Source organism: Lissotriton helveticus, chromosome 3_1 (assembly GCF_964261635.1).
Source record: "Lissotriton helveticus chromosome 3_1, aLisHel1.1, whole genome shotgun sequence".
Taxonomy (NCBI): domain Eukaryota; kingdom Metazoa; phylum Chordata; class Amphibia; order Caudata; family Salamandridae; genus Lissotriton; species Lissotriton helveticus.
In genome coordinates, this window is record NC_136061.1 from 906,307,565 (window position 1) to 906,334,059 (window position 26,495).

Consider the following 26,495-nt stretch of genomic DNA (forward strand, 5'->3'; position numbering starts at 1 on the left):
CTTTTGTAAATTAAGTCTGAAAAAATTACTGTACACAGATTTCGTGTTCTTGCCTGAAACTACGTCCCTCCCTTCCTTTTATGTTACCCATGTATGTTCCTAAGTTGGATGCAGGTTACGCCGGAGCCGTAGCTACTGGAAGTTATTCGAGTAATCACTGAGTTTGCCAACATCGATCCTTACAGGAAATGGCAAACTACTTCCAATGTCCCATTCCTATCACAAAGGGACTATTTCCTACTCATTGCAGGCTCCCAGTTACTTGCTACCTATTTACAGCACTCTGGACACCTACCCATGCTTGCAAAGTTCAGCCTACCACCGTGTAGCAATTGAACGCCTCAATACCTTCGTATTTGACAAACATTAGCACACAGGCATGTTTATTATTACTGTCCTGGGGATGATCCCATGATTCTCCCCTAAGGGATCAAAACATCGTCGACACCATATGTACCATATGTTTCTAATAGTTCTGGATCACAAAATGCAATGGTACTCTTTTGTAAATTAAGTCTGAAATAATTACTGTACACAGATTTCGTGTTCTTGCCTGAAACTACGTCCCTCCCTTCCTTTTATGTTACCCATGTATGTTCCTAAGTTGGATGCAGGTTACGTCCCACTTGTATATGCTATGGATCCTTCTGTTTAAATACTTATTAATGAATAAATGCTGTCCGGCTGGACAAAGAACATATTGTCTATTTAGCATATGTTAACCGTTTGCTCCTTAAACCCGTTCCTGTCTAGGGACCATTGTCTTTAGTAATACTCCCAACTGATTGCAGCTAAGCTGTGCATCCTCCACCAGTTGTCCATCTCGGCCATTCCAACCCAGATGGACTGGCTTGATAGTGTGGTGACCACGAATGCACGTGAACTTCTGGTCTACTGATTGATTGACCAGTAACATTTATTTAAGGACATTCTGGGCCTCCTACTCCGCTCTGTGAAGTACTGTGATGGGCTGATGCTCCCCTAGTTCCCGGACTATTGGGTATATCCTCATAAATACCTCTCTCCTCTCAAGTTTGGCCTTGGAATTAGTTTGTATGCCCACGGGCCCCCACTCTCACCATTGGCTGCTGCTGAATTAACTACTGGGAGCTCTGTCACCTCCTCACAGGTCCCTTGCCCACTCCTCCCTCTTCACTGCTGTCCTCATGCTGTAAGCTTCACCATCCAGGTTGTATCCCTCATTGCTCCCAATTGGCTACGTTCCTTCTAGCTTTCCTGAGCTACTCTACCTCCTGTAGGTTTGGTCTTGCCCCTTGCAACCTCCATGACTTACCTGTGTTTGCAATACACATGCATTTACCTCATCTTTTGTATTTTTTTGTTTGCTTTTATGCAACCTTTGGATCCGGCAAGAGCGTTGTGAACCAATAGGGTGCTCCCCTTTACTATTGCTGTTTAATGTTGACATGTTCTTTTGTGCAAACTTCTGCATATGTGTGCATTTCCTGTTGAAACTAAAAAAATTAATGTAAACATAAAAACAGGACCACTGGGTCATGGTGGTAGTCGCCAATGATAAAGCATGGCACAAAAATGTATGTGAGGCCTTCTCTTCCTTGAGGATGGACTTCCCTAGGCACTTGGACAGTAATTCTGTGGCATCCGTGTACAGTGGCGGCTGGTGAAATTTGAAGGTGGTGAGGTGTAAGATCAATGAATGAAGTATAGCGCTCACGAGCGAAGTGAGCAAGTCTAACATTTTGAGACGAGGGTTCCAGGGAGGTGTCTTCCTGAGAATTTTTTTATTTTCCTGCAAATGATATCACTATGTCTGTGCTAAATGGGCAAAAAATACAGTTCTTTTACTGTTCAGCCTGACACCCTCCCTCTACGTAAGATGTGGGTTCCAGCCAGAGCTGCAGAGTTTGGAACTGGTGAGCTATGAAACAGGTTCAATTCTTGGGGTTGGCTTACCATCCTGTGATTCAGGGCAAATCACGTACTCTCCCCAGACCCTATAAAAAATCAATTTGACCTTGTGCAATGTAATTGGTGCTCATGGAAAGTACATCAATACCTTCGGATCGAGTTTGCACTACATAGAAACCGCACAAATAGCTTTAAAACAAAGCCTTTACATAAGGAAAGACAAGTTGATACCCATTCAAAGGCTGATTTGTACTGAGTGAAACTAGAAAATCTGGATAAATCACGGCTTCACCACTTACATTATGTGATCTTAGACAAATATTGCGTTACACCAAAACTCAATGTTATTCTTTATCACAAATTAAAGTAATTTCAAATATGGGAGTTCAGAGTACCAGACTATAATGCTCCTCTATAATAATGTGGGCAACATATGGAGTTTACATCGCACTGGGGACATAGTGATGCATGTGAATGCTGTTCTATTTCTTCAATTGATGTGCTGAAGGGGGAGGCCATTTAATTGGAGCAGGGGTCACGTTAGGAGGCAGCATTCTAAATTCTTGCCAGACTATGAAGCAGCCAAGACAATGTTTCTGAAAAATGTGCATTTATCCAACGCCTACATTTTGGGGCAGATTTACAAGCCCCTTGCGCCACTTTTACGTCACTTTTCCCATGTTAAAAGTGGCGCAAAATTGGCGCAAGGGGCTTGTAAATCTGCTCCTTTGTGTTTAGAAAGTAAGTTGCCTAATTTAATTTAACTAGGTAACATACTTTCTAGAAACAGAACGAAAAAAGTCCAGGATACGTGACTTTTTGAAGCATCGTTTTTTTCTTCTCAGCCTGGCACAATTTACAATGTTTTTGATGACAAAGCCTCAGCAAGTGCCTACTTTATTTCCTGCTGCTTTCTCTACAATAAATAGAGGGAAAAAGAGAAGCAAGCCACAGAAGGACAGCGAGAAAAAAAATATAAGGACAAGGGAGAGAGGAAGAGAGGGAAAGAGTAAAGATAGAGTGAAGGAGAGGCAACCTAACCTTTTATTAGCGGTGTGCCAAATCAGAACAGAGGGGCATATTATCAAGGGGGTTTATCTCCGCTTTTTTGGCTTTAAAAGCCAAGAAAGCGGAGATAAAATTATCTCCCTATTACCTAGCTGTCGCTAACACCAGTTAGCTACAGCTAGTAGGAGATAGCGACCATCTTGGGCCCCACTTTGCATGTCAGTGATATTTATCACTAATGACATGCAAAGTGGGCGTGCCAAGATGTTAGCGACTGGAAACAGTCGCTAACATCGCTATCTCCTATTACCAACTTTGGAGATATTCGCGCTAAGCGCGAATATCTCCAAAAGCTAACACCTGCCCTGAGCAGTTCTTAGCCATGTTATCCAATGGGAGGTGGATAACATGGCTAAGAGCATTAGCTCGGTAATGCATGAATATCGCTGACTTTTCAGCGATATTCATGCATTGCGGCCGTTTTTTATCGCATTTGCGATAAACCTTGGTAATACCAAGGTTTATCTGCGATAAAAATCGCCGCATCTCAGCGGTAATTTTTTGTCTCTAACCAAGCAATAGCGATAATTATCGCTATTGCTTGGTAATATGCCCCAGAGTGTTTGGTTGGGCCGATTAGAGGGAATTTCCTGGGGTTTGAATAAAGGGCTCTATTGTAGTCCCCGCCAGGCAGCAGCATTTATCCATGGTAAAACCTGGATTGTTGGGTCTCCGGTAGGTGCCCTGATTAATAGCGGCCAAGTGAGAAGCCCAATAATATTTCCGAATGTCGGGGAGAATTCTGCCACCATCATGCCAATTTAAGACCAATTTATTTAGTGCAATTCGGAGCCTCCTATTCCACAGCAACTCTCTGCAATCCTTCAATTTCCCGAAAGTATCTCGCAGGGACTAGATCTGGGTAATTTTGCAGGGCGTATAAAAAATGGGGCAGAGACTCTATCTTCAATAGAGCAGCTCTGCCCAGTAAGGAGAGTGGGAGAGTCCCCAAATGGCTATATCTCGCCTCAGCCTCTGCAAGAGCCGGAGCAGGTTTCACTCATACCGGAGCTTAGAGTCTGCTGTAATAAAGATCCCAAGATAGCAGAAGCCATCCCTCACTGTCTGCATTGGACAGTCCCTGGGTAGAGCAGGAGACTAATTTCTTGGGACATATATGAGAGATTTGCTCCAATAAATCAAGTAGCCCGAATATTTACCAAAGTCAGTACAAATGTCCAATACGTATCTCAGAGACATTTTCGGGGAGGCTAGGTAAAAGAGTATATCATCGATATAGAGCGAGATGCGGTCCTCCCACTCCGCCGACCATCTCAGTCCCTGAATCACCGGATCCCCACGGATCCAGGCCGCTAAGGGCTCTAGCGAGAGTGCAAATAGCAGGGGCGACAGAAGACACCCCTGACGGGTGCCCCCACTCAGCTGGAATGTGTTGATATGTGACTTTTTGAAGCATTGTTTATTTCTTCGCAGCTTGGCACAATTTACAATGTTTTTGATGACAAAGCCTCAGCAAGTGCCTAATTTATTTCCGGCTGCTTTCTCTACTATAAATAGAGCAAAAAGGAGAAGCGAGCAACAGGAGGACAGCGAGAAAAAGAAAAGTAAGGACAAGGGAGAGAGGATGAGAGGGAAAGAGTAAAGATAGAGTGATGGAAAGGCAACTACTTACAATAACAATGTTGTCGTCCAGTTGATGTTGCAGATGAAGTTACTCCACACCAACAGCCTGCAGTGTTTCTGTTTCAGTTGGCAACTCAAGAAATCCTCTTGCTGACCAACTTTCAAAGGCTGCAACCCCTCCCTTTCCCAACTCATCACCTTGTCACGACCTAGGAAAGGGAGGGGTGGTGAGAGGCAGCTGTAGTTGATTCACAAGCAGCCCCAGGAGTACAGGGCTGAAACTGTACACTCCCGGGCTGCTTTAAAAAGTGAGGCTACATCACGTCATAGCTGGCAGGTCCCTGAAGACTCTAAGTATTGCAGTCCTGGGCTGGCAGCAGTATGTCAGCCCAAAGTCTGCTTACTTTCCAATGCTGCAACGGCCGCCATATAACTAGCTCATGTGCAGTGAAAACCTGCCTGGTCTGCTGATCTCCGTTTAGGAGGACTGAGTGCAGACTATTAGGCAGGCTAAGTGAGGCACTAAGTGAGTGCCTTTATAATGACGCAAAAAGATGGTAATGCAATTATCGTAATTTTAGCTGCAATTAGAAGGGCAAAGCCCCTCTGCCCATTACTCGAAACTGCCGCTGTCCTTGTAGCACTTTAACTTGGTTACCCATTTGAGTCCAGAATCACGCATAGGAATAGAGCTGCCATACCTTTTTGTGGTTGTTGCATTTGAAAACTACATCTTACCAACAACTTAACTTTGAAAGGAGAATTTTTTAGCTTGAATACAATTTGGGCTACTCATACACCAAAACTCAAAATGAGGCAAGAAAATAAATTAGTCTGCAGATATACCATTTATCAAGTATTAGAAAGACAATTGAAACACACTTTTCTGGTTGTGTGACAATAACAATTATTCTGTAAATACATAGGAAAAAAACGTAAGAAGTAAAGAATATGTGATTGGTTAAGAACACAAAGTGAGGAAAAAACATAGCCCAATTCTACTAAAGAACACCACAACCATTGAGACTCTCTTGATTGCTGGAAAGCAATAGAGCTCTATTGCTTCTTAAAAGTTTGGTTTGTTTGTTCTTTTTATTGGATATATATACTACCCACTTTTGCTTGCAATTGCGTAGTAATATGTAGGTCAGCAGTTCCATAGTGAAGCATTTTTTATTTTGCTACTAACTTTGCCCCTGTTTGAGGAATCTCCATGAAACATTTGAAAAAGGTGTTACTTTTTCATTTGTTTGTGCATGGATCGTTTTGGGGAGATCCGTCAAGTGGGGGCAGAGAAAAAAGGAGGGTCCCAAAATGCAAAATCCTCATTCATTTTCCAAAGGCTTCTTTAAGAAGGGCTACAGAAAAAACTGCTGAATGGAATTACACCATATTTGTCCAGAAGGTAGATCTTGGCCTCCAGATTGTGCTTTTTGTGATTTGGTCTAAAATCGTTCAGTAGTGTTTGAGAAATTCAGGTTAAAAACTAATTGTACATCTGGATGTTTGGGTCTGTGGGAGGCTCGAGAGACATCTTTTCAACGTGGGAGACAGTGTACCTACTCAGATACTCCCTGGTCAAGTGGATAATAATCCTTGCCACCAGGTGTCATCTCAAAGAACTGTCTTGCAATGTATTGCTTAGGTGGTTTTGCTGTTTGAGATGGACCAGCTTCTCTTTGATCATCAGTGACAGATGGTGACATGACAGCTGTAAGAATTGGGGTTCTCTAATTGGCATAGGTATGCACTTTTGTACAAGTAGGGATCCTTGCATCTAGTCAGGGTAAGAGAGTTAAACACTTCAGATAACCCCTGCTCACTCCCTTCGGATTTGGTATAAAATAGTTCAGTCATTTTTGAGAAATTTAGGTTAAAAAAGAATTTTATATCTGGATGGTTGGGTCTGTGAGAGGCTCGAGAGACTCTCACGGAAGTGCCAGTTTGAAAATAGAGCGTTCTGGTTGCCACAGGAATCTTTATTTCCCATGGGCCATCTCACCCCCACAGGAGAGAGCGCTCTGATTGGCAGCTCTTGCAGAGTTGGCCCATGCTACACAAATGGACAGGAGCTTGAACATCTTTTCAACCTGGGGGACAGTGTACCTGCTCAGATACTCTCTGGTCGAGTGGATAATACTCCTGCACACTTAAATAGAGCGATTTTCTGCTGCTTGTGTAAGCAAATCATTTTTTCATCTGAGACTAGTAGAGCTGCGCAGGGTACTCTTGTGCAAGAGTATAAACCCCACTAGGCAATAGTTTTTTTTGGGAGAAATGATTACTTTTCAAGGCTTTTTTCCTGTTTTTTTCAAAGGAAGTATTGTTCAATTTTGTAATTTTTTTTACAGGAATTATGTCTTAGTTCTACCCTGCTTTAAAATAAAAAAGACAAGAAATGATAAAAAAGTAAAAAAATACAAAGAATTTAAAAATTGTTCAAAAACCAAAAAAGGCTCTTTTCAGAGCTACCCTATAGTGTCATTATCTACTGTTTTCCTATTATACTTTCCCCTTTTTTATATTGAAAAAACCTTCCTCACGAGTCTTGCAGGATCTTGAGGACCCAATGACCCTAAAATAAATCAAAAATGCTAATTCTTGTCATTATTTTTAACCAGAGTAGGTGGCTCTCAAAAAAGCCCTTTTCTGTTTTTTAAAACAGTTTTGATTTTTTTGTTTGTTTATTTTGTCACTTTTTTGTTGTTGTGGTAAACGGAGGAAAGGAGACTTTAGACAAATAAGGATTTCTAAACTGGGATAAAACTATGAGTAACAGGCTGCTGCATTCCCCTCTGAAGAGAAAATGATTGGGTTGCAAAGACAACAGAAAAGTGCTTTATTCAAGAGGCTGGGTTGTTTGTAGCCTGGCTTGCCCCAACTTGAGATGGTGCTGGATGGCTTGGTTGGGGAGATGAAGGGACACCTAAGGAGGAATCTAGCTCTACACTCCTCTGTGTCTCGGCATCAGCTGGATGCTGGGAATGGATTGTCCTCAGTTGGCACAACATTCTTGCTGTCCCCATGCTATATTTTTTTTGTGTGCCCCTACAGAACTCCTAATGGCACAGTTTGCATTTAACATGCTTGGCAGAAACCTTTTTGCCACAAGGTATCATCTCGAAGAACTGCCTTGCAATGTATTCCTTAGGTGGTTTTTCTGGTTGAGATAGATCAGCTTCTCTTTGATCATCAGTGACAGATGGTGACATGACAGCTGTAAGAATTGGGGTCCGCTAATTGGCATATGTATACACTTTTGTACAAGTAGGGACCCTTGCTTCTAGTCAGGGTAAGAGAGTCACACACTTCAGATAACCCCTGCTTACTCCCTTAGTAGCTTGGTGTGGTACATAAATGATGATGCGTAGTCTAGGTGTAGTAGTAGATCCCTCTTTATTAGCAGGTAGAAAGGTGGCAGGTTACAAGGTAAGAAGATACAAGGAGAAAACCCCACCAGGAGCGAGCTACCAGCTCCTCAGCCTGAGATGACCAACTGACTCTTTAGCCACAGTAAGGCACTCAAACATTCCATGATGTCACAGGACCTTCTGATGCAGTGGTATAGGGGAAAAGATACATAAAGTATTTACCACACTTGGCTTATCCCAAAGGCAATATGTAAAGTATTTCTACCCAAGCACACAGTAACACAGCGAAAACACCACAAATGGTTACAACAGCAGTTTAGAAAAATATATCTTTATCTACACCAAACAAGACCAAGAGAACAACAATTCCACATACATGTATTAAGATACCACTTTTAAAACAGATACTTCAAAAATAGCACAATGGAAACAAATATCTCCACCTTGAGCTATTACGACATCATGTCAGGCATAAATCCAAAGTTCAGCGCCTACCGCGGGGTGCGCGGTGTCGCGCATGGAGTCACACAGACCCCAGACAACAGTACCTAGGAAAACAAAGTCAACACACAATGCACGGCCTTGTGTAGGTGAGGCATCGGTGCTGAGGCAAAGCCGGTTCCCTTCTCCCATGGGGAGGTAAGGCGTTGAGTCCTTTGGAGGCAGGGCATCGAGTCCAGGAAAGGGAAGTTAGGAGGAGTCAGCAGTGAGGCGTCAGTTCCGATTAGGAGATGCAACGTCGAAGAGTTAGTAAAAGGTCCCTCATCTATAATCAGCTCTGCGATAATGGGATGCTGGTGGTGGTGGTAACGGCATCGGTGTGAACGCTGGTATTGGGAAGGCCGATAACTGCAGGCGTTGAAGGGAGTCGAAGCTGCGGTGCAGGTAGGGTGGCACATCGTTCACTTCATGAGTAGTGCACACAGCCTCAGTGCAGATCTTGGTGTCACAAGGGCATCGCTGACAGCGTCTGAGTTGTTTTTCGTGCTTTGCAAAGACCAACCACACAATTCACAGAGCACAGGAACGTGTGCCCTTTTTAACACAGGAGTGCTCAGAGGCGTCTAGGTGCTGGTCAGTGGGTTGCAAAATAAGTCTTTGTGTCCTTGAGACTTCAGAACAGGAGGCAAGCACACACAGGCCCTTGGAGATTCTTCTTCAAGCAGTTTCACAGCAAAGTTCCAGTATTTGTCCACTCCTGGGCAGAAGCAGCAACTGCAGGCCAATCCAGCAAAGCACACACAGCAAAGGGACAGTGCTGCTCCTTACCACTTCCCAGCTCCTCTCTTTGGCAGAAGTCCCTCCTTAGTACAGATGTGATCTAATTCTCTGGGGTGTAAGGTCCAATACTTATACCCCATTTTCTCTTTTTTCTCTTTGGGGCAAGGGTCTCTGAGCCCAGTCCAAACCAGTTCCGCCCTCTCTGGTCCATCTGCACTATTGGAGGCAGAGACAGCATTGTGCAGAGGAGACACTGCCTACTGAGATGCTAGTGAAAACTCCTGCCACCACTCTAAATGCAGCCATTGTCTATTCAGCCCAGCTATGAGTCACCCATGAAAGGCAGCGCACACCTCAACCCGCCCTTGCGGATGTCTACAGTGAATGCAAATCCCCAGCTCCTGTCACTCGAAAACCAGAGAGGCAATACACAAACAGCAGAGGCACACAGAATGGTTAAATAAGAAAATACCTACTTTTTAAAAGTAAGACGGTAAAGGTGCCTACAAAGGGTTCATTTAACAATTGTTATTTAAGATCACTATATCTTAGTTGGAGTGACATCTAATAACCACCATCAAAGACTCGTTTCGATTCATAAACTTTATTCGATTCAAAATGATAGAATCACAAAAGTATACAGACCTTAGTTTAAAAAGAGGAACATATTAACATCAATAAATCAAAATGATTCATTTTACAGTTTACACATTTAAAATCTAAAAATAAAAGTTTCCTAAAGGAAGTTTATACAAATATTACAGTTAATCGCACCCCATACCAAAGGATAAAGTTGTAATTCATTTTATACAGATAGCAGAGGAAGTAAGGTATTTAATCAAACAAACTAACAATACCGTTTCCTAAGTTGCAATGACAATCGTATGAAACTTAGCATGGCGGAGCATACTCCAGGTGAGGATAACAACAACAAATAATCATAAACCTCTTTGTAATTACATGGTCGCCGATTTTTTAGAATAGGCTTGATAAACCTAGTTCTTGGTTCCTTATAAAGAGGACAAAAAAGAACAAGATGAATGGTATTTTGACTGGTTTTGTCATCACAAGGACAAGGGGGTAGCTTCTCACACCAACCCCCTTGTTTTGGGAAGGCAAAAAGAAAATGGAGTGTATTTAATCTAAATCTTGTCAAATAAAAACGCCATTGCACATGGGTGGTAAATGTTAAGTAAAATTGAACTTTCGGTTTACCCAAGCAATTTGTAGGCTGGTCCAAATGTGACATATTTAAACTGTTACGGTAAATTGTTTTGATTAAGTTTATTATATCCCCCTGCATATTTTCGGGATTATCATACAAATGGCCCAGACCAATTTTATGCAGAGTATCGCTAACATATGAAAGCCATGGAATCTGCATTGCATGTTCAAGATTTTTACAATCCCGTAGGATGTCTTTTGAGAGCTGCAGATCTTCTGATAACCATACTTTACCCCATAATATTAGAGGGGAGAGGCGGACGATGTCAGTCACATATTCCATTCCTATCTCAGTATGGCAAAAACTGTTAGATGAACCTAATGGGACTGCTAACAAGCGTTTTAGGAATTTATTTTCCATGACCTGGATCATAGCTGGGTTTTCTGTCCCCCATACCCCTGCCCCGTAAGTGGCCACAGATAAGCACTTTGCTCTATACAAAGTTTTTAAGTGTGGGACTGGTTTTTGTCCTAATTTACTACAAAAACGAAATATACCCTCTATTGATCGGCTAGTGCTTTGTACACGCGCCTTCATCAAAGGAACCCAGCTCAGTTTGTTATTAAATAAATTTCCCAGGTAATTAACATTTTCGATTATGGCAATGGTAGAGTTCATTACCATGAACTAACGGGTTTTTGTCCCTTTAGGACCACAGACCATGGCAAAAGATTTTGCAAAATTAACCTTTAGGTCCAGGTCCAGCATAAAGTTGTTAAATGCATCCAAACTGTTAGCTGTAAGAGTCATTAATACCGTATCGTCGGCATAAGATAACATAGGTATCTTCGTGCCGTTTACTTTTGGGAAATCCGTGCAATGGTTCAACAAAAACGTTTCCAGGCCATTAGTGTAAACTAAGAACAAAAAAGGCGCTAAAATGCAGCCTTGTCGCACACCCTCGGTTGAGGGGATGGATTTTGTTTTTCCCCCACTGGCCACAGTTGTAGCCGCATGTAATCTACGGAGCAGGGTAACCAGGGGTTTTTCAAAACCCATGTCCTCCATCATCTGCCAGAGTTTATTTCTGCAAACAGTGTCAAAAGCACTGGATAAGTCCATGAAGGCCAGGTGGATGGAAGAAGCCCTGGCCTTCATGTACTTACCCATAATTAGTGCCAAATTTAGACACTGTTCGGTTGTTCCCTTTCCTCTCCTAAGCCCATATTGGGAGTTTACAATTAGGCCCGCAGAATCTGCCCAAGTCTCCAATCTTGCCAGGATTATCCTACCCAATAGCTTGCATGATGCATCAATTAATGATATTGGGCGATAACAACGTGGCTCGCACTTATCCCCCTTCTTAAAAATTGGCACCACCATTGCCTCCTTCCAAGATAGGGGAATGCGACCAACAATAGCTGCTTTGAAAACATTCAAAAGCAATGGGGCCCATAGGACGGTATTATGTTTGAAAAAGTCCAACGGCACCGCATCTGGGCCAGGGGCTTTTAATCGAACACCTTTCCTCAAAGCCTCCTCCACTTCCGAGAGAGTGAGCGAAGAACTAAGCAGGGAAGCTGTGACCGGGAGGTCCACATCCCCTATTTCATCCTGCAAACCTATAAGGGGTGTAGACTTAGGGTTAAAAATTTTCCCATAATGGGCTTCCCATGTCTCGGCCGTTATCTGCATCACCATATTATCCTTACCATCATTTGAGAGGAAAGGACGGTTTATGACCTCCCAAAAGAGCCTACTATCTTTTAAGTCTGAGGCTTTCTCTAAATCATCCCAAGCTAGCCTTTTTAGATCTAGCTTTCGTTTTTTAATTGCCTCTTTATAGGTGCGTCTCGCAGTTTTTACCAACTCCTTATTCCTTGGTTTTTGGAGCAAAGCCCTTTTTAATAATTTTTGAGCTGCGGAACAAACAGCATCAAACCATTTAAAGCACTTAGGCTGTTTAGAGGCCAGTGGTTTTTTAAGATGTTCTGCCACATTCCCACATAAAATTTCAAAGTTTCTAATTATATTTTCTGGGTCTGCTGTTGGTGATAAACAAAGCTCAATTTCAGAACTATTAGAATTTAAGATCTTTACCTCCAGCCCAGTTGCATCTACTTTCTCCCACTTCAGGGTAACTTCTTTATTCCTATTATATGTTATCGGTTGGTTCCAGGTTGGATGCCTTGCAATAGCAGGAGGGCACAGGGTAAAAATTAGAGGGTTATGATCGCTCACCGGATTTACATGCGTCTCAAATTTATCAATGTAATGTAGATGACTACTAGATACAATAGCGAAATCAATAACACTCATGGAACCTCCAGTTCCTTGGAAAGTTGGTATTTGGACATGAGTTTGGGGGAACCCATGATTCCATTATGCATAAGTCATTAATGACAATAATGTTATTTAACGCATCACCCTGAGGTGTATGCTTAAAATGTTGCATAGGGTGGTCATTTAGATCAACCAGACCACAATCATTCGATCTACCAAATTTACACAAGGAACAGTTAAAATCACCAACCCATAAAATAAATAATGAGGGTAAATTACTATGTGCCTTGGATATATCCTCCTGTAGATTCACAATTACAGCAGTGTCATGATTGTCAAAGATGTTGTAATACCAATTGATCAACAACAGGGGCACAGGAAACAGAGATTGTAGCAAGAGTAATTGATACCAGGGCGTATCCACTATTCTAGATGTTTTTAAATTACCCCATTTAAGGGAAATGGCGGTCATAATACCACCTTTTGCCCTGCCTGCCTGTGATGGCACAGCTAATACATTGAAGGATTGAAATCCATCAAGGTCCTGATTTGTTCTACTCCATGTCTCCTGGAGACACACGATATCATGGGTTCCTACATAATTCAGCCATGCATCATCCTGTAACCTCCTAGAGAGGCCTGCAATGTTCCACCAGATTAGGCGAAGCCCAATTACCCCCGGCAAGTCACCCGAAGGATCTATATGCGTGGCCACATCCGGCCTGATATCGGGCAAATCCAACATACAATTTACAGTGTCACAAACTTCCATTTCAACAGGATTTCCATTTGTCACAATACAAGTTAGTATCATCTCATCAACGTTACCCCTCAACCTTTCAGTTGTTTGTTCCACTATAAAACTACCCACTTCACCACCCAGTTTAGCAGGCTTTTGGCTAGTTGGTAGTCAGTCTATATCCTCCAACCCCATCAGTGATTCAAAGCGATTTCTTAAGGGTATATTATTTGGTGTCCACCCAAGATATTCCTCACCCTGAATTCTCATTCTTGGGTAGTTTTGGGGTGGGTAGGGAAGGGCATACGTTAAATTGGGGTAAAAATATTCCAAACCTATGCATTGTATATCACCCAATCTGCCAAACCTTGGTTCACGACAAATAAAATTCTTAACCCAGTTTTCTCTAAAATTTATAAGGATACAGTCTCCCTCCAAATCTTTATCACTTGGCCCCACCCAAGGAACCCTTCTGACATTTAAAATATCTGTCCTAGAGGCAGGGGGAAGCGGTCTATTTTTGTTAAGCCAAAAGATTACTCTGTTTCTAAGATCCCTATTTGATTCCAGTTGGTTAGGTCTAAGCCCTGGTACTCCTGTCAAAATAGCTGTAAAAGGGGCAGAATCAGGAGGCAAATTTACACAAACCGCCCTTTTTACTGGAGCCTTTACTCCTTGGTTTATTGGGCCCTGTTTTGGTATTAACTTAGGCCTAGTAATAGCCGCCTGATTGGATACAGAAGACTTTAATGTAGATGGAGCAGTTACTGCAGGCTTTTGATTTCCGCCCACAACCACCGCCAAAGTGGGGTTATTAGAGACTGTTTGTGGTACAGCTTTTGCAGAATCAGCTTTTGCAGAATCAGCATTTGTTACTGTTTGTAACGCCCCTACTGGCTTCTTTAAACCTGCTTTCTTTGTAGAAGTAGGTTTCCCACCCAGATTCTCAATGCCCTCACTATTCTTAACCAATAGTTCAAGGGAGTGGGTGTTAACCGAAACAAGATGTTCTAATTGGTCCAGTTTCAGATTTATTATTTGCGTCTTTTCCAGTAAGGGCCTCAAAAGACTTTTAACCAATTTTTCAATATTATAAAGTAAATCATCATTTGGGCAGGATTGATTTGGAGGTTCGACATCCACAGACGGGGTTCCCTTTTGTTTAGAAGATTTGGCCACAGCTCGAGGGGTATTGGATTTGGCTGTTTTTGCTCTGCTACCCTTATTATGACTCCCTCCTCTTTTCCGCTTGCTCGCTTTTAAAGTTTCAATTAAATTCAGATCTGGTTCTGAGACATGAGAATCTGCCGATATTGGCGCTGTTTGAATCGAATTGCAATTTTGAGTGCTATCCCCACTAACAGTACTTAATGCTATACAGTCCGCATTTAAGCTGTCCTCCAAAACGTTCGGGGTTACTAATTGAGAAACTACATTACTAGATGCATCTGGACTGGGTACAGGGTTCAATATTATACTTTTATCAGGCGTGATTGTAGAACCAATCCGTCCTAATGACAACCTTTTCCCTGTCAAAAGATCTAAGGATAATCGCTTTTCTGTGAGAGAGATTTCTTTTTCCAAAATCCCTGTTGCCCGGGTAATAAAAGCATCCAAAGTTCCAGTAGCTTTTCCACTACTTGTTTTCATAATAACTTGCCTATCTTTCCCAGAACGTAGGGCCATCATGGGACAATTCCTCAAGTCAGGGATGATACAATTTTAAAATAGAACAAAACAACTAGTGCTACAAACCCCTGTTGATACGTACACATATACTAAACCATATAATGGGACTGTTACAAGAAAAAGCTTCAAAGCTTACAAATGGAAGAGGGTGAGCCCGGCCCGTCCTTTTTCGTCCTTGGACGGCCTTAGCCGGCCCGCCCTTTGCCCGGGCTTAGCCCCGGGCGCTCCTGCGCAGCGGGATTGGTGTCTGACTAAAATAGGAGTAGGAATGAGCGGGGGCGTGTCCAGCAGGGAGAGCGACCCAGGTGGAAGCAATTGGGCACACAGGGACTCCTGGGAGATGGAGTCCCTGCCTCGATGCTCACAGCCCTGCACGCAGCAACTCAGCCCACAAAGGTCCTCCTCGGGTGTATAGCCCCTTGACGACTCCTGTTGGTGTCAGTGCGCTGCGGGACCCGCGCTGCGGGTCCGGCGAGCGGTGTAGAAATGACGGTGGCAGAAGAGTGAGAAAGGCAGCAAACAAGGTCCGGCCACAACAATCTAGATGACTAGGTCAAAATCCCAACAGGGGAATGCAGGCAGCCACTATTAGTTCAGTGAGCGGGGGCGTGTCCAGCAGGGATAGCGGCCCAGGTGGAAGCAATTGGGCACACAGGGACTCCTGGGAGATGGAGTCCCTGCCTCTACCTCGACGCTCGCAGCCCTGCACGCAGCAACTCAGCCCACAAAGGTCCGCCTCGGGTGTATAGCCCCTTGACGACTCCCGCTGGTGTCAGTGCGCAGCGGGACCCACGCAGCGGGTCCGGCGAGCGGTGTAGAAATGACGGTGGCAGAAGAGTGAGAAAGGCAGCAAACAAGGTCCGGCCACAACAATCCAGATGACGAGGTCAAAATCCCAACGGGGGAATGCAGGCAGCCACTATTGGTTCAGTGAGTGGGGGGCGTGTCCAGCAGGGAGAGCGGCCCAGGTGGAAGCAATTGGGCACACAGGGACTCCTGGGAGATGGAGAACCTGGCTCGACGCTCGCAGCCCTGCACGCAGCAACTCAGCCCACAAAGGTCCTCCTCGGGTGTATAGCCCCTTGACGACTCCCGCTGGTGTCAGTGCGCTGCGGGACCCGCGCAGCGGGTCCGGCGAGCGGAGTAGAAATGACGGTGGCAGAAGAGTGAGAAAGGCAGCAAACAAGGTCCGGCCACAACAATCCAGATGACGAGGTCAAAAACCATCAAAGACAAAACAAAAAAACTTTTTGGGGGGACTAGAGTCACAAAAAACATTAGGGAAGAACAATTCCTGCACACGGGTGTATGAAAAAGAGTAATTAATTTTATATTGTACAAACATTAGAATGGGGTACAGAAATCAAAATATTCAAAACAAAACATACATTGACTTCAGAAAACATATATGCTAAACATACAGAAACATTCTGCATCAGGTGAAATCCGGCTCCCCCAATGACCCGGCACCCCCACACACCCTGCTGCCTGTCACCAGCAACATTCTACCCACCATACCTGATCTGCACAATTCCTCCCTATCTGCCGGCACTGTCCCTATCCCCTGGAAGCATGTCATAGTTAAAGCCCTATGGAAAAAACCTAACCTAGACCAGGATAACCCCAGTAACTATCAACCAATTTCCTTGCTACCTTGGCTGAGCAAGATCCCTGAGAAACATGCCAACACAGTATTGGCAGAGTTCTTGGTGATCAACCACCTGCTCGACCCCTCCCAGACGGGATCCCGTTCCATGCATGGGACTGAAACCACCCTTCTCGGGGTGATGGAGGAGGCCAGGAAGATCTTGGGACAAGGAGGCTCTGCAGCAATCATCCTCCTTGACTTAAGTGCCTCCTTCGACACTGTAAGCCGCGACATTCTATTACACCGACTTACCAGCTTAGGAGTCTCAGGAAATGCAAGTGCCTGGTTTGAATCCTTCCTGTCAGGCTGCTCCTTCCAGGTTTTTGAGGGTGAAACCACCTTCCCCAGCAAGCCACTTGGCTCGGTGTGCCGCAGGGCTCTTCCCTGAGCCCCATGCTATTCAATATATATATGAGCCCCCTAGCTGAGATTGTCCGTCCTTTCGGGATAAAAATCATCACTTATTCCGATGACACTCAGCTAGTGGTAGCTCTCAACCAGGCATACACCACGCATAACAGCCTGAGTGATTGCTTAGAAGAAGTGGCCAAATGGATGACATCCTCATGTCTCAAATTGAACGGAGACAAAACTGAGCGGATGCTCTTAGGTAACACCCCCAAGTTCACCATTGACTCATTGTGTCTTATCTGCCTTGGCCCTGCTCCTACCCCAAAGGACACTATCAAGAGCCAGGGCATCTGGCTGGATAAATCCCTTCACTTTAATTGTCAAGCAGCTAAACTTTCAGCCACCTGGTATGGTCTACTCAGGCTTCTACGAAACAATCTCCCCATTCTGCCTTTCCAAGCGAAACAGATCATGGTCCAGGGTCTTATTTTGTCACGCCTGGATTTTGGGAATGCCCTCTACTTAGGGGCCCCTCAATCCACCTTTCGCAAGCTCTAGGTTATCCAAAACTGTGCAGCCCGAACACTCCTCCAGATCGCCCGTCGACTCCCAGTTAAATCCGGACTAAAAAGCCTCCACTGGCTTCCAGTTAGGAAAATAATTGAATTTAAGGCCCTGTGGATTGCTCACCGAGCCTTTTGGAAGACTAGCGCTGCCATCAATCGATCACTGATCACCCCCTATCACCCAAATAGACAGCTCAGATCAGAATCTTCTCTCCTTGCCACAGTACCCAGGATTAAGAGAGGCAGATGTGGGGGCCGTTCCTTTCCTATAACTCGGCTAAACTTTGGAACTCCCACCCCCTTCATCTGCGATCAGAGCCCAATTTACTCCCCTTCCATAAACTTCTAAAAATCCTGCTTTTTAATAAATCTGATTTGTCTCCAACTGTTCACCTGCACGCGTTGTCTGTAGCGCTAGGACGCCTGAGGGTAGCTATCACACTTCACAAATGGTCTTTTCATTTAATTTCATTTAATTTCTGATTCTGAGTGTATAAAGACCCATCTTCATTAGTTCTACAGAACTTTCCGTAACAGAACTTGTTGGCCTTTATAATAGGACTTTAGTTTGTGGCCATTGCCTATATGTGTTTGGACAGGATGTGTTCATATCACTGTCTGGGGAAGGAGTTGTGGGTATCTAGCTGGTTAGGTATGTTTGTTCTGTTTATTTTTTCATGGATGTGGGTGCGGTGAATGAGGCTGTGAGGAACGACTGGATGTTGATGCTGCAGTTGGGTGACTGGCAGGGAAACCACTGGTGTTCAGCCCCATGCGCTTTAATACAGCAATGGTTGACACTATCCAAGTGATTTTCTGAAATGTGTGGGGACTGAATACACCTTTAAAGCAGTATAACATTCTTGCATGCATAAAATGCAGAGGGGCACATATAGTATTCCTGCAAGAGACCCATTTGATGGAAAGTGAGGTGAGGGCTCTACAGAAGAGGTGGATGGGACAACTTTACTACACTGATTACTCTGTGTTTGAACGGGGTATCCTGATTTGCATAAGACCTGTAATATCATTCCAACTGGATAAGGTGGTGGTGGACCCCGAGGAGTGTTAGGTTTTAGCAATGGAGTGACTGGATGGAATGGATATTACACTGCTACATATATGTACCGAACACCTGCCAACATGTCTTTTTGACTAGCCTGGCTCACTTGCTAACTGCCACACTGCACTACCCAAAGATTATTGGTGGGGATTTCAATAGTCTGGCTGATCCCGAACTGGACAGGCCTTATCCCCCACATCCGTGGTGCATAAAATAGCAGGGTCCTTTTAAGAGGGGATCTGGCACTGGGGGCTGGTAGACTGTTGGTGATCCGGGATTGGTAGATTCCTATCAACCCTTTCAATGCTTAACATGGACTACAAAATTCTGAGCAAGATTCTGGCAAACCGGATACTACCTCTTTTGGGTTTGTACACCAGGACCACACTTGGCATGTACCTACTCGCAGTACCATGCTAAACACACCAACTGATCCAAGTTTTGGACATCCTTGAGGCCTTCTTATGGGACTCCTTACTTACTGTTATCAGTGGACATTCAAAAGGCATTTGATTGCATTCTCTGGGACTTCCTCTATGCCACCATTATTGGGATGGGATTTGGACTCCCAACTGTTGAAAGAACATGGCTGTTATACACCGAACCGGCAGCAAGGGTCCGGAAAGGATCAGTGATATCAGAATCCTATCCATTTAGATGGGGCACTAGGCAGGGTTGTCCGCTCTCCCCACTATTGTTTGCTTTGGTCATGGAGCCTTTTGCGCTGACTGTATGGGAGGGGAGACATGATAGGGTGCTGCAGATTGCAGCGGATAATCTGTTTATCTCGCTATATGCAGACAATATGATTTTATACATGCGTGGAGAGGAATCTGACCTGGAGGGGGTACTAGTGGCTCTATCCAGTTGGTGGTATGTTTGGCCCTTCGGTCAATTGGCCTGAATTTAATGCATGCCTGCTACATCCCGACATTGAAGAACCATGGAATGCTCGGTCCGCCACTCAGGTCAGGACCATGATTAAATACCTGGGTGTGGTGATTTATAGATGTGACATGCTTCATCATTGGGGCCATCCCAGTCCGCTGCGGACTGGGGCATGCTGCGACTTGCGAATTACGTAGGAGCACTTATAATTATTTACTATGTGTGTTGCGAAAGTAGTGATGTGATGGAGTGGGGTATGTGTAAATAGTTAAAAATACCTGCCTAGTAAGCTTTAAATAGTTTATTCTTGCTTCCAGGTGGTAGAGTTAAAACCGGGGTGAAGTTTTAGGATACCCAAAAGACAATGTGTTTAGGTGTACCTATCAACTCCTGTCTGTCAACATGTTTAGTGCATCCCCCAAGCACTTCCTCAGGACTACACAGGGACCAGCCCTGTGTTCGCCAGTCCTAAAAGATGCCGCAATTAGCTAAATGGTGAAAAAATGCTGCAATCAATATTAATGCATGCATATAGTACCTACGTAACCAAATGAATCACGTGGTTCCTGTAAGACAAAAACATAGCTTAATAGTTAAGGGGTAGTCATGACCCCCAGTATATGCACACAAATTCACACACATAGAACGAACAGTGATTATATTCCATGTGGTCGTAACAAGTGTATTTCTTATAAAAACATTTTCCTGCACACAGAAAAAAACGTGGTTCACACCTTGTGGTATAGAAAACATGCACACATACTACTTTCACACTCATACACCTCGTTTTTACATACATATGGTAGAGCCTAGTTGCGCCCATGGACTCGGAGGGGTTCAGTATCCAAGCAATCTAAAGTACCTGGAGGAAGCAAAATATCAGATTTTGAGCCAGGTTGTCTTGTTGTTAAAGACACACAGGGCCGTGTTTTTCGGGCTCCGTGATCGAAAACAAACAGGGTTGAAAAGATACTCTGTCTGCTCTCCTCGGATTCGCAGGGCATGATCAGCACTTACTTGCTAACCGAATACCTCCCTCTGTTTCACCTAATCGTGCGTCTCCGGTCCGAATGTTGTATGACCGAGGGCGCCGGGCCGCTTATAGCTTCCTTTCTGCCTCACACTTCCGTGCTGTGCTGCTGAAAGACTAGAGCGCGCTTAGGTATGCGCAATAGATTTTTGGCGGCCATGTTGGGTGTATGGTAGTGATTCCGAAAACGGATAACTAATGAAGGGCTTCACGATTTTCCTCTACATAGAATTTACAATAAATGGCAGATTCTTGTTATTTTTATCAGGTAGTTTGCCAAATTTTTGAGAAAATGTATTAAAGTGATCGAAAAGTTATCGAAAAATATCAGAACCCAAGGCTGCATCGTGTTCAGTGGTTGGGTCATGGTTATTTGGTCATTGCATACCTCTCAATGTCTCAGTATAAAATTGTATTTCAATGACGTTATTAAGGATGTTAGTACTTGGCTAACTAGATTAGAAAGAGTTAAGGGATCTAATATTAGTTAGATTATGTGAATTGTCCCCATGGGATCTCATCATTCAGGCCCACTATGTGAGAACGGAGTTTAAAAACCCAACGTTGTTCTTTTTCTAAGAGTTTTTTCTCCATGTCAGTGTGTGGCTGTTGTGTTTCCTGGACCACCCAACGCATGTCATTTGGAGTGTGTCCTTTCTCCAGGAAGTGTGTGGTCATTTTTGTGTTGGAATGCTAACACCTAAAATTACTACGGTGTTCAACCATACGTGTATTGACCTTCCTGGTGGTCATGCCAATGTAGTGCAGATTACACGTGCAGGTGATCATATAAACCACCCCTTTCGTGTTGCAGTTTGAATACGCCCTTAGTTCCCAGGTCAAACCATTGTTGCAGGTGACTTGTTTTGTTGCTGTAGTTAAATGACACACACTGCAATTTGAACAAGGGTAGTGTCCTGATGGTAGTGGGTGTAAGCGACGTATTGGGCCTCCCCTATCCTTGGGGTGTGTGTGGACTAAGAAGTCCTTCAAGTTTTTCCCTTTACGATGACTGAACATTGGCTGGGTAAGGTTCAAACCGCCACTATTAAGTGTTCTCCAATGCTTTTTACAAATTTTGTTACTTTTTCTGAAGCCACATTGTAGGTGGTAACGCAGATTGGTCTCCACATCTATGCATTTTATGTTTCCCGGAACATCATTGGCATGCCCCGATGTCCTGATAAGGATGCCGAATTCTACCACATGATGTGGGACTGCTCTGTGCTTACTCACTATTGGGATTCGGTACTGCTGGTTGTTCAGAGTGTTAAAGAGAGACATAAATGTAAATGTAAATGTACAGGAATTTATATAGCGCAAATCACCAAGCGGTTTCTAAGCGCTTGCTTAGGGAACCCGTCCTGGTATTCCCCTGTGAGATAACCCCGGCAGGGTTTCCGCAAGGTGAAAGCCAGGCATCCCGCCGCGAGGGGCCGTTGTGGAGATTAAGCAAGCTATTGCCCAGAGTCGCAGAGTGTGAACCCGTGAATCGAGTAGGCACCGGAGCGAGAATTGTCGAGTCCATGGACATTTTAGGACTCAAGACCCCGCCGAGCCGGGAATTGAACCCTGGTCCCAGGCTGACCTCTGCTTCCAGGTTTGCCTCCTCTAACCAGTGAGCCACACTTCTCCACAAGACATCTTGAATGCACACCACAGTTGTGCCTGAACGTCTGGCTCTCATGTCAATAAATGTTGTGACAGGTGACCATATGTCTAAACGTTTCGCTGCCATATGTAATGGGTAGACAAATGTCGTATCCAGTCTATGGTTGTAACAAACAGCATACCACCATGCTTGATAAGATAATTTAGTGAAGTCTTTCCAATTTTTGGTTATTTGTTGAAAGGTCACTGCTAATAATAAATCTATGATCTTGACATTGGAGTCACAGCCTACCCAGATTGGGGACAAGCTTCCTAAAAAGATATGTGACAAAAAGAAATGTAATTAGAGTTAAAGATGGAATTGATTTGAAGCCATACCTTTTCCCAAAAATCTTTAACAAGTTTGCAGTGAAAAAGCAGGTGACAAAGGTCAGCGCGTGGTGATGAGCAAGACCAACAAGTATCCGGAAGATGGGACTGTTGTGTACTAAGAATTGATGGAGAGAGTAAGAGCCTATTATATATAAAAAAGAGTGTCTGTGTGGTGTTAGCAGCCCTGGAGGATTTCCTAATTTTGAGCCTTATACTATCCCAAAAGTCCACATTCCAAGTGTATTCTAAATCTCTTGCCACAATGTTTATACTTTGGTTTTTGTTCTCAAACTAGATGAATTTTGCAAAAATGTATATATAATGGATGCCTTAGATTTGTTAATAATAAGGGTTCTTAATTTATCTGTATGACAAAGTCCAGGGGGAGTGCTTGGTGGTGTGGGTAAATAATGCGTGTAAGCAGTTTGACCAGCTCTCAGTAAAAGCGAGTATTTGGAACTAAAAGTAGAAGGTAAGGCAAAAAAAGTGTGAGCATGCGTAAAAGATAATGTTTGGAAATTATCATATAACTGATGTACCCAAATTAGGCCCTGTTGTCTCCAGGATTTCCAAAAGAAGGGTTTATTGTTAATCAAAATATCTTTGTTATACCATAAAGGAAGATTAAGAAAGGGGGTTAGGGGAGCAAGCAGTAGTATCTTAGAAGTGTATTTGACTATAGGGATAGATACAGATTGCGGCTTACGTGTGAAAGATAGATATTCCTGAAATGAAAATGGGGAAGAAAAGATTGTTCAAGCGTGGTCCAAAGAGGGTGGATGATGGAGGATTCAGAAAACCATTCTGATGCTTGATGTAATAAGAAGGATTTATGGTAGGTAGGGAAGTCAGGGAAGTTTATCCCTCCCTCCAGTTTTGGAAAAATTCAATTTTGAAATGGACACACACAATTTATTGTTCCTCCACAAGAAAGAAGATAAGATGGAATTAAGCTTCTTAAAATATTTTGAAGGAATAGGTAAGGGGAAATTAGAAATTGTGTATAAAACTATGGGGAAAACATCATTTTATGGTGTTTAAGCGACCCCACCAAGACAAATATAAGGGGTGCCATTTCGCTATTAAGGATGATATCCTTTGTATGCAATTCTCCAAACAACAAGATATTGTTCCTGATATAGAGGAAGTAAAATGTAAACCTAAGTATTTAATATGTTGAGGACTCCACGTGAATCCTGAAGTAGTAAAGTCATCTTTGAAGGTGTATTTGGTAAGGGGTAAGATTTCACACTTATCTTTATTTAATTTGCAACCAGAGACGGACGCAAATGAGTCGACTTCCTCCAAAAAAGCGGGAAGGGAGGCCTGAGGTTGTGAGAAGAATAAGAGGACATCATCAGCATAACCCGCCATTTTGACAGTGGTGTCTTTAAAAGTAAAACCATGAATATTGTCATTTTGGCGAATCCTTAACAAAAAAGGTTCCAGGGCAAGATTAAAAAGAAAAGGAGAAAGAGGACAGCCTTGTCTGACACCCCTACCCAAATGAAAGTAGGAAGAGACTTTACCATTTGCTGATATAGCCACTCGTGTATTAGAATACAAAATAGATGTTAAGGCAGTAATTTTTGGGCCAAGTCCAAACCAATTTAGTGTGCAAAAAAGACAGGACCACTCAACTCTGTCAAAAGCTTTTTCTGCATCCAAGGCTATGGCTGCCAGTGAATGGGTAGTATGCGAGACTTTAGAAAGAATATCGAAAAATAAGCGAGTGTTGTCTGTAATGAGCCGCCCCTTAACAAAACCAGATTGCTCGTTTCCTAACAAGTCGGGCATGTGAAATTCTAGACGTAAAGCTAGAGCTTTTGAACATTTTTTATAGTCAATGTGGACCAAAGAAATAGGACAATAGTTTTGACAGTATTGTGGGTCTTTGCCCTCTTTAGGTATAATACAGATAAGTGCATCTGAATAAGAGCCGCAAGATTCACCAGATTGTAAGAAGGCAAGTATAAGAGTATGCCATTTAGGAATAAGTAAGTAGGCAAAGTGAGTGAAAAATTCCACAGTGAAAACATCTGGACCTGGGGCTTTGTCCTTTTTAAGCGTTTTTAAGGCGGCAAGGAATTCCTTCTGTGATAAGTCAGATTCTAAAGGTGAGAAATCAGAGTATGTATTGGGAGGAGACTGAATTTTGGAGAGAAATTGGGAGATAAATTGATCAGAGGAAAGAGTTTCAGATTAATAAAGTGACTTGTAAAAATTGAGGAATTCATTGAGAATGTCTTCGTCTTTGAATTTCAATTGATTATTTTGACCAAAGATAGATTCTATATTGAGTTTATTTTATGTAATCTTTAAGTAATTAGCTAATAATTTTCCTGCTTTATTCTGACCACCATAATACTTTGCACTAGCTTTTAGCAAGTAGTTGGAAGCGTTGTTAGTTGTATCCTGGTTAAAATGGAATTTAGCTTTTATAAGGTCAGATAAGCAATCCTTTGATTTGGAGGAGTAATACGAGTGTTCCAACTTTAAAATGTTTGTTAATAAGACAGTATTAGCTTGTTGGGCTTTTTTAAGTTTTTTTGAGAAAAATCTAATAATAAAGTCTCTGGCTGATGCTTTAAAGGCGTCCCAGACCACATGAAAAGGCGTGTTATCCCCTTGATTAAAAATAAAATATTCATGGAAAAAGGAGGTAAAGGACGTTGTGAATATTGGATCTAAAAGCAAAGTGTTATTAAAATGCCATTTGCGGGAAACTGGAGGTTTATGTAAAACTTCGAGGTGAATGGTTATGGGAGCATGGTTCCGATATTAAGATGGAACTAATATCTGCCGCCAGTAATGATTGAGAAAGATTATGGGAAATAAAAAAATAATCCAATCGCGATTGAGTGTGGTGCACTGGTGAATAAAAGGAATATTCTCTCAGTGTGGGATTGCATAATCTCCAGGCATTTGTAAGCGTATGTTGTCGAATCGTTTGTGTGAATGCTTTATGAGATTTATGAGGGACAAAGGGAGTTGAGGAATTACGATCAATGAAGCGGTCAAAGGTTTTGTTACAATCCCCTGCAAGGATAAAGTTATCCTCATAATTCTGTGTAATTTGTTGGGACAGTGAGGTCCAGAAAGAAGAATCTCCAACCGTGGGTGCATAGACATTCAATAAAGAGAGTGGGACATTATCCACCAAAAGTTTTACAAATATGCATCTACCTGTTTGATCTGTAGATTGTGAGAGTACCTTAATTAAAAGGGATTTTCGAAAAAGAATAAGGACACCATTACGTTTTCCATCTCCCGGGGAAACAAGGACCTTGCATACCCAACCTCTCTTCAACTTTGCATATTCTTCCGCTGATAGATGAGATTCTTGTATGCATGCAATATCTGTTCCTAGTTTATTTAAATGAGTCAAAACTCTCTGTCGCTTAATAGGTGAATGTAAACCTCTGACGTTCCAGGATATAATTTTTAAAGGCACAGAATAAAACTGTAACAGTGTAATGAGTACCAAATTAGAGAAAATGTTGAGCAAATGAATCCATTTCTAACAACAAACCAACTGTATGTAGAGTGAAACATATGAAAAGAGGAAGAGAGGAGTAAAAAGAATAAGATGCAATAAATATACAGTATTTGAAAAACAAAAAAGTAGTGAGAGAAAGATGATGAGGCAAGTAGAGGTGCAACTAGATGATATAGAACAAGAAAAAGAGTAAAAAAAATAATAAAAGGAGGGGTGTTGACATAGAGGATAAATAGAATAATGAAAGAAAAAACTTACATGTATTCCAAAACATACGGGGGTGGGAGGGTGGGCGGCCACACCGAACAGCGACGTGTCCAAGACCCATGTGGGGAGACGGGAGAGGAAGACAATGCCAACAGACTTTAAAAACATGAGGAGAGGAAAGCACACGAAAAACAACCTGTGAGGAGAAAAAGAGAGATTAAATATATAATTAGAGCAATAAGAGTAAAAG